Raw genomic sequence first — 12,845 nt, forward strand, 5'->3', positions numbered from 1 at the left:
GAGCAATTATTCAATAATACCGAAAAGTGTTTAATTCCTTCCTTTCCCGTGATTCCTTAATTACACACCGTAAAGAACAATAAAGATAAGATCGCGAGCAAGGCACGCTAGAACCGAAGCGGCTAATTACTTTTTATTATTCATTAGCGGCACAGATTGCAAGATTACATTTGGGTTTTCCAGTTAGACGGACGAGTTCGTTTAGCTTTTAATTTTTAAACGAACGTGCTTCACGCTAACTTTACGTTATCTTCGCCGCTGTCTCGAAAAGCAAAATTGCCTCGAAAGAAAAATCTAAGAAGGGTAACTTCAATTCTATTGCATACGAAAACCAGTTACTTCAAATTCAAACGCGTAATCAAGGGGTCAGTGGTGGGGATAAAATTTTCACAGTTACGGTAGAGACCTTTGCGACGGTTACGGAGAGTATACTGTACCGGATATCCGGAATTTTTCGTAAATATCTCGCAAATTAAAACCGAGCGGCGGTAACATTCGAGCGTGTCTTATCTGCGCACAGTTCAATAGCTGGCATGCAGTCATCAGTGCGCGAGGTGATAACGATTCCGTGAGAATGACTAACAACAACCCCTTTCAATATTTACACTACCGCTCAAGAATATTTGATCGCAATATTATCACAATATTTTAATATCGTCCTGAAACTAAAACTTTTAGTTTAAGAACTCTTCTTCGTCCGGTTCTTCTATCAGCGTTTCTAATGTCCGGACGTTTTTGTTTATAAAAATTCCACCGTTCACTTTCTAAACGGAACCCATACTAAAAAGTACCATAACTTTCTCGGTGTTCGACTAGATAGGTGGAAAGCAGAAAAACTCGGTGTCGAGGAGAGAATCGGAGGCGCGACACACGTACAGCACCAGCGTGTTTCCCTTTATCATTCGTTGGCATTTGCAACGACAAAAGAGACACACAGAGAGAGAGAGAGAGAGAGAGAGAGAGAGAGAGAGAGAGAGAGAGCCGGGTTCCAAAGTCTAAACGATCGACTTATGTACAAGAGAACGTAGCAAGATACGATAGCTTGGCTTGGAAAAACGATTCGCACGATCGCACGACCGACCCTCCGCATCAGTTGGGTCGGTGTCGTTAAATCACGATGATTACGGCATTGGGCTTTATTACTCGGAAGTAGGCAGTTCTCGTTTCAGGGACTTTCGTGTATAGGTAGAACGAGACGGGACGAAACTCTAATCTCTCGTGGTTCTAGGGTTGGACACCGTTGGATTCTTTTTAACTCGTTAATCAGCTCTCAACATTCCACGAGACTTGTATCAAACAGTTTAACCCTTCGCGTCCGCTTCTACCTTTTACGACTCTCGGCCTACGTAATTAAACTTTTCTCTCTCTCTCTCTCTCTCTCTCTCTCCCGGATCGTAACAGTTGTAATCATTCTATTCCGTTTCTTTTTGCCCTTTAATTCGATCCTGTCAATTTTCAATTGTTTTCACGATAATGGCTTAACCCGTGCTCCTCGCTCAGCAACGCACTCTTCTCGTTAATTTGACCCGAATCGAAAATTGATTAGGTGTCTACTCGCGTACGAAATACTTCCGAAAGAAAACTTTAATCATGCGTGGCTAATTCTTTTGCTAATTGCTAGTTTATAGATTTTTCGTAGATTATCAAAAGTATTGTGCGCTTGTTGCATCGCAAATGTGCCACTTTTCACTTTGCACAGACGGTATTTTCAGCTGTCATCTAATTAAACATTGGATCAGGCCGTTAGAAATGGATTTATCGCTGCACGTTTTTGATAAACTCGTACGGTTTTAGGGTTCTGACTGGCAGCTTAATAGCGACTGACGTGTCATAAAGCTCCAGATGCGACTTCCTTATCTGAACGGCTCTCTAATACTATTAAGCACTGTTAGGACACAACAATAACGTTATGTTTATTAAAAGGTAATGTAACATTGCCGGATTGCAACGCGTCGCGAAGCAGAAATTATGGAAAGATGCGTGTTTCGGTTAGAAAAATTGTTCCAGTTTCGTCTCTCTAGTTCTAATGAGAAAAATGTTGAAGAGAATTTGCAAAGTCACTTTTTATGTGTTGAGGGAGTGTTATGTTTATGGAAATACTGCTCTTTGACTGCAGAGTCGATTCACGAATTTACGGAAAAGTCACGCAAACGTGTAATTGGTTAAGAGCAAACCCATTTTTTTAATGTAATTGCTAGATCTAATTATGATAAGTGGCAAAACGAACAAACCTTAAGGTTTTCGCTATTTAAATAATTAAATGATGCTCCTCTTAGATGAGCTGTTGCGATTGTTAAACTTTCCAAGGTTAGTTATTCGCCTAATTCTTGAACCTTATAGAATTAGATCAAAGCAAAAGAAAAGGAAATAACAGAAAAACTGAAATGTTAGTGTACCCTGAACGTTCACGCTGGGAGTCTGTGTGATAAATGATTGCCTCGCTGTCATGCTTGTAAAATGAAATGACTGTTTAAGCGTTTGTTTAACAAACGTTTAGGAGATCAAATTTTTCCAGCGCGTTTTTATTGCGCACTAGTTCCCCGACGCCTCCGCATCTTCTCAGCGCCCACGTTGGAAAATTATGCTTTAGATGCTGAGGTATGATCACTTCGAATGCTAACGCTTTATCTATTGGAAATCGATGTAGCAAACTTCTCAATAATTCTGCTATCTACATTAGAAAAGAGCTAATAATTCCCTTTGAAATATTTATCCCAAAATAAATAGTTCAACTACGTCGACTCATAGTTGTTGTTGTCACATAATTTTTTTTTTTTAAGAAATCCTTAGTACCAAATTGTGGATCTTAAAAAGCAATCTCTATATTCAATATAGAAATGAACGGTGGAAACGATCGATTTTCTATAATTAAACAGTTGCAGTTTGATATTCCAGTAGGATAAATCCCCGAAATAATCTCATACATTGTGGAACAAGTTGAACAGACCGACTGTTTGCAAACAAGTTTAAATAAAACACCGATCTATTTTCGTCTGTGTTATTCTTTCACGGTTAAGTATCCGGAGCCTCGGTCGTAATAGGTTACGAGCCTCAACGATTGATCATAAATCTGTTATGATACGATTTATACGCGATAGCGAACAATCTGATGACGGATGACCGCTGACAAAAGACAATCCTATCGCACGCTTTTGATCTCGCTGAAATCTTATGTTTCAAACGCTAATCTATAAGTGACGAATCAGATACGGGATCTGTGTGCAACATCGATATGTCATAGCGCACGTAGAAAGATTAATAAATGTAAATAAATAGTATTAGTGGAAAAATGGTGGCCTGAAACAAAAAATGGAATTCTTTTACTTTAGAAACAATTTATCTACTGGGTAAGATAATTTTTCTAGTACTGTATGAGCACTGGGGTTCATTTAAAAAATGATTTGTAACTCTCAAAACGAAGCAATTGCGAAGCAGTCGTGAAATGTGACACGTGGTAAACAGTCGGACAATTTTCTTAATGATTTTGTTTAACTTCGCAGTGAGAGCGAAGAGCTATAGTTTAGTACAGTTGCCGGTTGTGTAGTCGATGATGCAGCGAGGTAGTAAACTCGGTGGGTCCGTGAATAGAGGTTCTACTAAGTAATTGACACTGCGTCTAGCACCGTGCAATCTCTTTCCAAGTTAGTATTCTTTTGTACAGCTGTCGGATAAAATGTATGGAACCAACGTAATTTGTTATACCAGCGATTCCTACGATTGCTGGACAGCTCGAAACGATTCCAAGTCTCAAGGACACCTGCAGAGTCTGCGAACGGTGTATATTTGATTATAGCCTCCCATAATTGCTCCGTCGTCACACCATTACCGTCGAGAGTCAGAATTATTAATGACAGTCAGCTTCGACCCTTCACACTTTCTTATGAATATTTTTTTACTTTCCCCTTCATCGTCCCTGTGCGTTCCATTTCTCAAAAGCCTAAATCTAAGAATCATTTATGTCAAGGTTGAATTGGCCAGATATAGACGGAAAATAAAAATGATTCGCATTCATTGTGGCAAACTAGAGCCAAGCAGAATTTCTTACTTTAAACAGTGTGGGGGTACCAATTACTCTGCCCACATTGTAAAAGAGATATTAAATTTGTTTTCATTAAAATCAGTTAAATATATCTCTTTTTTGCCCCCACAGTAATTTGGCGCCTAGTCATTGTAGAAGCAAGAAGCAAAACTGAAACGAGAAAGAGAAAAAGTCGATATCCATCGAACAAGAAGAATTCGTCCAAGTGGTATAGAGTGCAGCGAAGGTTGTAGAAGGTCAGAAATGAAAGAAATATTTCATAGCAATGTATTTACAAGTGTTTCTTGACGGGCCGCCTGCACTAGATGTTCAGTATGATTTCCTAGAAACAAGAATAACGCGAGCGTGTTTATCGATATCTCTAACATTAACAGAAGTTTCAAGTATAGTCCCGTCAAGAAACACTCGCGAGCCTATTGGTATGAAATATTTCTTTCATTACCGACCTTACACGATCTTGATGGTCATTACGCATGCATACCGCTTGGATGAATTCTCTCCACGCGCGTTCATAAGGCGCAAAAAGAGCATTCCGTTGAAAAAAGAATTAAAGGTCGTCTTCGTTTCTGGAAAAATTAGTAGACACTATAAAATATTTTCAATACTCACCATTCAGAAAAAAAACAGAAGTTGCAGTGTTAAGACACCACCTGATTTTTGCCACAAGCTCATAGTATCCGCTGTTTATTGTTATTAGAAGTTCCAAAAGTTCATACAGTCGGGGACGATATTAAGTGGACACTCTTAAGAATCGCATAACTTTTATATAGTTGGTCCAAATGACTTGAATTTTTGTAGAAGTTAGACCGTCTAGTTTGCTAGAGAATGAGGAAACAAAATTTCTTCTGATTGCAATTGGTTGAAATGATAAAAAAATGAAAAAATGATGATTTCTCAACTTTTTTATCTGAGCCTTCAACGATCATTTAAGAAATGTGTTTTCTAGATTCCGCTAACTTACATACATACTGAAAATTTCATTGATATCGGTCAACGTTGCAATGAGCTACAAACGTTTCAAGATGATCACATAAGGGCGAAATTCACTAAGGGCGACTTTCACCCTTTAGCTCTCATCTTGAAACGTTTGTAGCTCATTGCAAAGTTGACCGATTTCGATGAAATTTTCAGTATGCATATAAGTTACCGTAATCTACAAAACGCATTTGAAAAATCATCATATTTTCATTTGTTTTATCATTCCAACCAATTGCAATCTAAACAAATTTTTTTTTTTACTCATTGTATAGCAAACTAATCGGTCTAACATCTAAAAAAAAATTGAACTCATTTGGACCAATTTTAAAAAAGTTATCCGATTCTTAAGAATGTCCACTTAACACTTTGAGCGTCCAACTAGGAACCCCAAAAATTCCATAAACTCAAAGTAAGTTATTTAATGAAATAAAAATTGCAAAAAATTAAATGTACGGTACTGAGTAATCCTCCAACTTTCTTGCATGCTACAGATCTTAATCAAGTTTAGTACAATGAATATATCAACGTAAAAGTTCATTTTAAAACCTGAACAAATCATTCCGTCACCCAAATATAGGTGAAAAAGCTCGAATTCGAGAATGTCTCATCGCAGTTGGACATCTTCGGCATAAGAGCCGTGGACCTACCGCGTTCGCAAACATCCCGCGAAGAAGAAGTTATGGTTGAACTGGCCGATTCGCGAACGTTACGAGCCTGTGTTGGATTGCGCAAGCGACACCGGGTGTCGAAATTTGCGCGTTGTTCCGCACTTTCGCGCGTCTTAAAAGTCGTATAAATGTTTTCACGAGCGCACGATCGCACGATCGCACGCGGCGCGGCGCGGCGCGGAGAGTTTTACGTCCGTTCCGCGACGATTTCGTCATAATTCGAGCGAGCGTTGTCTCGATCCCCTTCCATTCGTCCCTAAATATTTGCGATTGGGGAGGAAGCACGTGAACGACGAGCAGGTTCGGTCGCGTGCGTGACCGGGCCGATTCTAGCGCGCGACTCTAATCGAAATCGGAATATCGTCTCGTAACATCGGTGCAGCCACCGGGTGTTGACGTTGTATTGCGTGTTATGTTACCTCGCGTTCTTCGCGCAACCGAGTGACGTAACAACGGGATCTAGAAGGAATAAGTTTTCCCACTTTCCGCGTACACAAATCATCAAGGGGCTATTCCAGCGCGACGGGTGGGAAATTTTTATTCGAAAATGGTAAGCGATAAATTTGTAATTTTACACGCTTACCGATCTTCGCGCAAATTCTAAATTTCATGGCTCGTTTTGTGAAAACGAATTTAAAAAAAATTTTTTAAATAATAATCTATAATAGATGTTCTTAGCGTTTGCAGTATTTATTTCTGTATAGAACGAATAACTCTGTTCTATTTGCATCTATCGTAAGGTATGCATAGTTGAAATGCTTGTAATGTGAGCAAAATATTTGTTTATATTTATACTTGCTAATTTCGTAGCGCGAGGATTGATTGGAAGCTGGCTGAATATTTTGTTGAAACGTAAATGGAAGGTGGGCAGAATAATAATATACACGCGTTGTTTGTGTTCGATTCGGTAGAGAAATGAATGCACAGCTTTCCGAGATAACAATGATGAATCCTGAGAACCGATTGGCATTCAAACCGTGAAGCTCTCTACTCGGTATAATTGCGTTATGGAATGGTTTAGATGCGCATTACACATTCTTTTATCGCGTGTTAATAAACACATGAGCCAATCGTTGGTAGAGTGCCAACGATCGGGTGGTTTACCTCACGGACTCGCTTTAGTATCGATTATGCTTGCGGACCGGATGCTTGTCCATTTGTAACAGGAGCGTGCAACTATAACGCAAAGTTAACTTGACGAGATGTAACAGTTTCTGACCTGTATTCGCGTAAACGTGGTTACTCTTTCTATGTGAGTAAATTCTTCCCAGTAAACGGTCTCCTCGTTATTTATTGCAAGCAACTTTTTATTAGGAAGACGTTTCCCTTTTAAATTTTCTCGATGTTACGTGACGCTCAGCATTCAATGCTAAACTTTTCAACTTTTTCTTCCGAGACAAAGGTAGTGCACGGGTTATCTTCGTACGAATTGTATTGATAAATAATCGTTACGAAGTATCGCCCTTTAGCTTTAGTTTGTTGAAAAGTACATATTACAAATTAAATATTCTATCCACAGATAGCAGCCCGGCTGTATGATTGGATACCTCGTGATATCATATCTGACACAACCAGAGAAACGAAGTGGAAAGTTTCTAATTGCTTTCAGCGTACACTTTTCATTTCATTCGGATATTTTAATCGTTTATCCGCTTCCGTAATAATTTAATACGAATAACTTTATTTATTAAAAGAGCGTAACGAGATTGCGCAATAAGTTATCGTTAATTTCTTATGAAGTGCTTGAACCGTTACAATTAACTCAAGTTTCGACAACACAACTAATTTCCTTGTAACGCAAAAATGCTAAAATACTAAATAATTTCTATATAATAATAAAGATAATAAAAATTTAAATAGAATCGACTAAATAGTGTTCACGTCTTTCCGTGGAAACTTCATCAAATTCTCAAGTGAAACAAAGTCGCGAAAATCCAAGGAGACATTGAAAAATTTTCAGAAAAGGGGAGCATCAATTTTCTTTCTGTCCTGATCGATAGAATAGCTGTGCAAAAAGTAACAACGGGTCAAGAAGATTGTGTTCAAACCGATAAGAAATTATCTATGTCACGCGCGCATGTAGATTCTTACCGCTGTTAGGTGGGCGTTATACGGGCATCGCGGTGAGAATGATCGAGGCGCTATGTCCGCGAATGTTTTCGCGAGGCGTCAGTTCGGTGAAGCACCTGTTCGAGAAAATAGTCTAAATTTATACAGTTGCACAGTGTCAACCGCTTCGCGAAAACAATCGAGTACCGCGAACGCGGCCTTGAAGCTTAGAAAGTTTACCGGCATAGCTGCACTATGAAAACTTAATTCCGTGAAAGTGTGATTGAACGGAACTGGTAGGTATGTACATAGTGCAAGTTTCTCTGAAATTGTATCAACACCAAAGCTTCTCGGTATCCTAGCAAGTAAATATTTGGAGGAACGCTAACGATCTTAGCTCAGCGGTCTTTCACTCGAATTTTTTAATTTTACCTTAAATATATCAGTTTTATCAACGGAACGTGTGATCTTGTGTCGAGATTTATTTAAAAACGATTGAAAAAATAAATCTATTGATAGAGCTGCGGGGGTGGGGGTGAGACAAGTAGGAAAATGATTCGAGAAACGAGGATTTTCCTTTTCGCTGTTATTTAACACTTTGACTGGCAAACTAGAAACCTTAAAAGTTTCATAAAATCAAAGTAAGTTATTTAACACTAGGTTTAAGGAACACTAAAAGTGACTATTTTACATTGCGTTGTAAAAACGAATCTATTGAACAATTCTTCTCAAGTGCGTCCTCGCACTCTTAATAATTGTAAATTTAAAAATATCGAGTCCGTCATTTTGACGGGTCTCGTAAATCTAGTGTTAATGAAATAAAAATGGAAAAAAATTAAATGTGTGCTATTGAGTAATCCTCCAACTTTCTTGTATTTTACAGATCCTAATCAAATTTGTTACAATGAATATATTAACGTAAAAATTCATTTTAAAACCTGGACAAATAGTCAACGTGTTAATATTACTGCGATTATCGCTATTTTTGCGCCCGCACACCGTAGTCGTTTATTTTCGTCGTCACTAAGCGAGAATGCACTTTGCAACGCAACGTCTGCCGTCGATCTCGTCTATATAAAGTCTCGAATAAAAAGCAACATTATGCGCGTGTGGGATTCGTTGGGGCGAATTGAATTTCGATTCGAAATTCTGGTATTATCTGCTAATTATTGCACGCTCCTTTGCCGAACGTTAAATATCGATATGCTCGAGTAAACTTACGTGCCGCGAGTATCTTTGTTCTCGATTTGTTGTTCTTTAACCCACAGATAGATTTTATATCGGACGGATGAACGCTTACATTATATTGTTCAGCGATTTCAGATAAGGCGAGTCGCACGCTAATACTCTGATTAATTATGCAATATCGTAATCCGTCTTATCCGATACGGTAACGAGATTCAGAACGTACAATAATAATAAACCGGGGGTATTAATGTTCGCGGAAGAATGAATGCAGACGATTTGTGTCAATCGAAACATATACGGTTCTTCCGTCGGGCAAACCTTTCGCATTTTTATAGGAATGTTGAAATAACTAAAAAATATTTGCAAAACTTGTTTATTTTTTTATGGGACTCACCAACTTATTTGTAGCATTTTTCTGTCATATAACTTGAACTGTCCTTTCCCACGTCGGACGCGGTCACAAGAAAGTACATAGTAACCCTACACGATCTGTGTCACAACACGGACCCGAGGATTGGACTTGGATCAGGACTTTACTGTAATTTAACGCTCCGACTTTTAATTGTGAATATACCGGCAACTCTAACTTATTCTCATCATACTTCGATTTGCAAGTTTATAAGTGTCGGATTTTAAATGCTACAATGACATGTAAATAATAATATTAAAGTCGTTCGAAACAATCTTTATTCATTTCGGAAGTAATATAATTTTGATCACAATATTTATATTAATCGGTCGCACATCGGTGGTGCCTGAGAGGCACACTTGGAGCGTTAAGAGTTAATTAATGAAACCGAAACTAGAAATTTAAAATGTATTACAAGGGGGTGCTTTCTTAACTCTTTCGAATTGTAAAGATCCTAATAAAATTCGGTTTAACGAATTTCTAGGTCTAGTCAAAAGTCAGTGTCGGTCAGCCGTGACTGACGCGGCAGTGAACGCGTTAAACATTATTAAACCGTGATTGCATAATCGAGAGGAAACCTGCAATCCCGTTAGCCTAGTGAGCAGTCTGTTTTCTTGATCAGTCGCTGACTTCACGAAAAGAGCGAGGTCCGAGCGGGTAAGCCGATTAAGAAAACGAGAACCACGCGAACTCCAGGCGGATCTCTCGATCGATCTTATTGCGAGCGGCCCGCGCGGATCTATCGCAAGGCGCACACAGGCACGTATGCCCGCAGGTACGTATGCACATACAACGTAGTACCGATGTGGCAGAAAAACGGACACGGTAATCGAATTTGCACGGGAGAGTAATTTTTAAGCCGCTTAAAGATCGGCCCATCGAAGGAGAGAGACCCTACAGAACACTTTTGATCGAGCGCTTCGATATTCCAGCCCTTATCGCGGGCAAAGTTATGCTCAAAGCTGAACTCCTGACATTTATAGTGCTTCGAGGAAACAACTTCTGTTTGTTCCTTGCCGTGTAAACGTCAAAGGGGTGTACTTGTTGTCGCGTGACGCTGTAACGGAGTCGAAGCGAAGAGAAATGATGGGAAAGCGAAGGAGAAAGGAGAAAGGATACCCGTCGAGCTTTTGTAATTTCTGCCTGTTTTCTACCTGGGAAAAATCGATCTAGATTACCTTGGTACAGTATTCTACATACAGGGTTCTACATCCCTTGCAACATTTTATATTCTAGTCTATGCAGCTGTCGTATTTTGCATTCAAATCCACCGTCTAATTATAACTGTGAAGACTGTTGTCGGAATGAACGCTGATAACGGACCTGTTAATTATGATAGCGAGTATTTTCTGTAATTACTTTTTATCGGTAAACCCTGGTAACCTAAAACCAGCTGATCCGTGTTGCCTTATGAAAATGAAGCAATTCCACTTTTGCAATTATTGCAATATCCAGTGTAGTTTCCAGTCACTCTAACCTCTTTATAATCTCAAGAATTGCAAAATAAACAATTTCAGACCGGTCATTTAACCAGTGCCGGTACGTTTACTGTTACTGTGGATTTTTATGCGAAATGAAAATTGATTTCTAATATGAAATTCATCTGTCATTTTGTGTTTCATCTGCTGATGTTTCGCGATAGATGCATTCGCAGTGTGCGAATGAGATTTTCTCCCGAAAATCTAAAAGAATTTGTTTGCACACCGACACGTAATAATGCAGCAGTACAGTCAGGGTATATGTAACCGATATCTCGGGCCAATGGGAGACATTGCCCGTTTTGACTGGGTGGTATTACGTTTCGCACGTGCTCCGTGTGGGTGTATTTGCACGCAACGGAATCGATCGGAGCACGAGGTTCGTGGCATTTTCTTTGAAGTCGCATAGAATGCACTGCTAGCTGCAACCACCCGGTCATTCCTGCTTTACTTTTGCGGCCGTGATATTCAATTTCTCTCCTACAAATGCTACGGTACGATAACAGAAGATTATCAGATGAATAATGCACCGTTCTAGAAGGTTCCGATACCTATTGTTTCCGAACTTAACGATTTTTCCATAAAACAACTCTTACTCGACCACTCGGACACGTTTTTTAATCCTTTTCTTGCACGGTACAATTCGTTATATTGATTACAATCTTTTCGTGACAAATTTTGTGTAAACTTTGAAGAAGGGTTTCGGTGGGTCGCGAATAACATAAAACTATATTGAATTTTTGTTAATTTTTTTCAATCTCTTTGCAATATCGAGTTAAACTCGTGACAGATTGTGAATTTTATGCTTTCGTCGTATTTCGGATGAAGAAGAAGAAGTGGGGACAGTGATGTTCTGATTTCCCAATAAAAAGCGTCCATATTGAAAAAAATTGTACATATCGACGGTTCCTATGAACAAAAAAAGCAACATAGCAAAACAGCATTCAGTTTCAATTAATTTCGTATCTCATTTCCTTTTAAAGATTGTTGTAGAGTAAAAATAAAACTGTTCACCGAAAACGCGTAACATCGTACCGAGTATATTGTTGTTTATGGATTCACGCGTTCTTATGCGAATCCATGAGAATAATTTGGATTTCAGATATCAGATTTTTATCTGGAGTCACCGCGGTGCGATAAAGGTCGCTTATCGGATGAGTAATATGTACTGTGATTCTGGAATTTTCTGGTGTTCATTATTTGCCGCAATTTTTTTTACTAGTCACAACAACAACGAGAGATAAACACGCGATGCCAATATAGATCGTTGACTGAATCACTATCGTAACTGCCAGTATTCCGCTATTATTGTATTCGCGTATCTTTTTATTGCGTAACATAAAGTTATTTCACTGAAAATGTTTCTGCCGTTATTTGCACTAGTCACGATGTTTGCACTGTTTCGTACCGCCATCGATCAATTCGATGCAATTAATCATTTTTATCGGTTGTCGTTGCGAAATGAAATCGCGAATGGATGCTGCCCGATCGCTTATCGCGGCGCATCGCTGCTGTTATCGTGCACATTACGGTACACGTCTCGCAAAATTAATATCGCCACGAACATGTAAAAATCTTCTCCGCTCAACTGTATTGATTTGACGAATTTTAATGTCTCTGTGCATATAAAAAAAAATCAAGCAGGTTAAACATAACGGAATTTAGTGCAAAAATAAGTAGACAGAATTTAAGACAGTAGAGAAATGGATATACTGATATATCGATGGTGAAAGTTTCGTAAAGAAATAATTAGAAATAACATCGTTTTGTCAATGAGTTACTAATGTCTCACCGATACATCTAATTCCTCATCATGTTACAAATCTGGGCTCCCTATGGAGTACATTCTTCACAGATATCGTGCACATGTCGTTCACAAATAAATAGAACTGAAATTAGTGTTAATTTAGTCTCTCAAAAATGGGAGACGGAACTATTTGTCCAGACTTGAAAATGAATTTTCAAATTCGATTAGGACCCGCCAAATCGAAAAAGCTGGCATACCGCCTTACCATTTCAGAAATTAAGAACAAAAG

General features: G+C 38.8%; 1 protein-coding gene and 1 long non-coding RNA gene across 5 annotated transcripts in view; both read left to right on the plus strand.

Moving 5' to 3' along the window:
- The window catches only part of Sky (GTPase-activating protein skywalker), a 42,623-nt gene that overhangs the window by 6,964 nt on the left and 22,814 nt on the right, over positions 1-12,845 (plus strand). The window lies entirely within an intron of this gene.
- LOC143359727 (uncharacterized) lies at positions 6,716-8,264 on the plus strand. Its single transcript, XR_013083158.1, has 3 exons — positions 6,716-6,937; positions 7,000-7,087; positions 7,205-8,264. It is a non-coding gene; the product is annotated as an uncharacterized LOC143359727 (long non-coding RNA).

Source organism: Halictus rubicundus, chromosome 12, assembly GCF_050948215.1.
Source record: "Halictus rubicundus isolate RS-2024b chromosome 12, iyHalRubi1_principal, whole genome shotgun sequence".
Classification (NCBI taxonomy): domain Eukaryota; kingdom Metazoa; phylum Arthropoda; class Insecta; order Hymenoptera; family Halictidae; genus Halictus; species Halictus rubicundus.